Source organism: Spinacia oleracea, chromosome 1, assembly GCF_020520425.1.
Source record: "Spinacia oleracea cultivar Varoflay chromosome 1, BTI_SOV_V1, whole genome shotgun sequence".
In the NCBI taxonomy this organism is placed as follows: domain Eukaryota; kingdom Viridiplantae; phylum Streptophyta; class Magnoliopsida; order Caryophyllales; family Amaranthaceae; genus Spinacia; species Spinacia oleracea.
This window is the reverse complement of record NC_079487.1, coordinates 93649087-93651613: the sequence shown is the minus strand read 5'-3', so window position 1 is coordinate 93651613 and position 2527 is coordinate 93649087.

The window sequence follows — 2527 nt, the reverse complement described above, 5'->3', positions numbered from 1 at the left end:
CCATGTTTCAACCTTTTTTTCTTTACCAACTTTATCAAAGCAACAAACATGTTCACGAAGTATGTTCAGATAACTCAAATTCTTGATAGTAAGCTCAATAAACAATGTCGATCTTCCGGTTCAATAAACAACGTCGATGAAGACGCGTAGGTGCACTATTACGTGGTGGAGATTGTTACTTTTTGTGAATTTTCCATTTATCACTGAGTTACTTTCGTATTTCTTGTTATGAGGATCGACGAATGAAATGAAATTTCTGTTCCAAATTTTTTTCTCTTCTTCTCCCGCTGAATCAAACTTTTTCTTGCCATAATGGTTCAGTCCCTATTAGTATCAATGATTCAAATCGGATCCTAGATGTAAAAGTGTATAAGCGGCTCCCTTCTACATCACTAGAAATGAGATTATCGTGAAAACAACACAAAAATTATTTAGGTCGATGTAGAGGCAATCAAGAAAGCCACATATGTGAATATACATTACCTACAAAGAAATGGGTTAATCCAACCGATCTTACTAGTACAATGGAAAGAGCTACCGGTTTATCTTTCCATTGAATCAAATTAGCCAAAGGTGTGTAATCATGGGCCCGTGCTAAAACTCAACTCCGGCCAATATCAACGCCGCGAAATTAATAACATAATCCCGTATCCGAAACAAGATGTCCAAATAAGAATATCAAGGCCTAAAACCGTTAACTATTCATACCAAATGGATTATATTCATTGATAAGTTGTGAAGAGTTTAACTATAGATAATCTCTTAACCATCCCATCAAATAAGCGGAAGATTTATTAAATTGTGAAACATTACCCTGTCATATGGTGATGTGCTTCTTATACCAATAAAAGGTAACCCACGCAATGGTATTTAACATTTAGAACGCCAAATAAAATGCGTCCCAAGCCGAAATATTATAAGTATTGTCTCGTCCTAGACCTGATGAATCATATTTGTATAGGGTATTTTAGGCGCATTTAGGTTGCATTCTAGGCATTCGTCTCATATTAGTTGCATTTAGGGTCACATTTGCATAAGTTGTCGTTATCGTACTCTATTACGCCTCGTTTGTGTTTTCTTTAATATTTCCGGTGATTTTACGGTCATTTGGATGCTTTCAGAGTGTTTTAGAGTTGATTTGGATGATGAAAGGATGGGATGATCATTCGATGATCATTACATGTCTCTGGGAATAATTTTGAGTCAACAACGAAGCTAAACGTCATTTTTCTAAGCATCAAAACGGACAAGCGTTCACTTTTTTGATGATATATCAAGTTCTACATGTCGGAATGAGACGATTTTGATTGGGCTAGAAAGTAGGCTTAAAGAGCTTTCCTACGATAGGTCACACGTCCCTAGGGGAATTGTAGAACGAGAGTTATGACATAAACAAAGCTGACTCGACTATCAAATGCGCGAAAACCATCGCCCTCCCAGCGGGCTGACCACAAATTATGCTGATTCTGCCTTGCGCGCTGGATTTTCCGCCCACCATGCTTCGTCGTGCAGCAGTCTTCGTCGCGCAAAGCAGCCCACCAGCGAGGGATGTCCCGTTGCGCTACTCCCTTGTGCGCCTCTTGGATGGCTTGCTCGTACTTGGATTTCATTGCCACGTCATCGTCCATCGACCAATCACTGACGACTTCTATTATTTATTTATTTATTTGTTTATTTATTTTAGAATTTATGAAGCATATAAATACTTTAAGGGAATTAATTTATTTCCCTCATGCTTTATTTTCCTAGAATTCAGAATAGACGTTAATTCTTATTCTTTTCTCTCTTCTCCTTTCATGAACCCTAGTTTTTCTTCATACTCCATTAATGTAACTATTTGAGGTATTATTGAATTTTCTCTTTATTTTATTTATCGCTTTTAATTATGTTTTCATTCTTAGACTTGATTTTCATTGTTTATTTCATGATTGAGTAGTTTGCTTTCTAGGGTTTGGAAATCCATGTTTATTATTATTGTTGATGGTTTGATTATTCATTGATATTTCTAGTTGATTAGGTTTATATTGTTAATCTTTGCAATCTGATCAATTGTTTGATTAAATCATGCTAATATGGTTTAGGATCGAAAGATCGACTTTTAGAGGCTTACCTACAACTAGCCATTTTGATTATGTTAGCGACCGTACTGCATATGTTGAATTGAGAGTATTAAGACCCGACCATAGGATTAACTCGTGCTTTAGATAATTTGAATACTTGAATTGTTGATTATGTTTTGATTGATTTTGAACTATAAACATGGTGAACCACTGCCCTAGATCTTTTAAATTGTTTTCCTATTTATTTTAGTTCAAACCTTCAATCCTAATTTTTGTGACATTGTTAGTTTCACCATACCTTGAAAGCTAGATTTAAATAGCCATCTCTCTGTGGATTCGACCATACTTACTCTACTACATTGTTAGTATGATTCGTTAGGATTTTATTTTTGACTGGTGTACAACATCCTATCAAACTATAACTGGAATCCTTTTTAGCTGGTATTAACTTTGAACCACGTGCATTT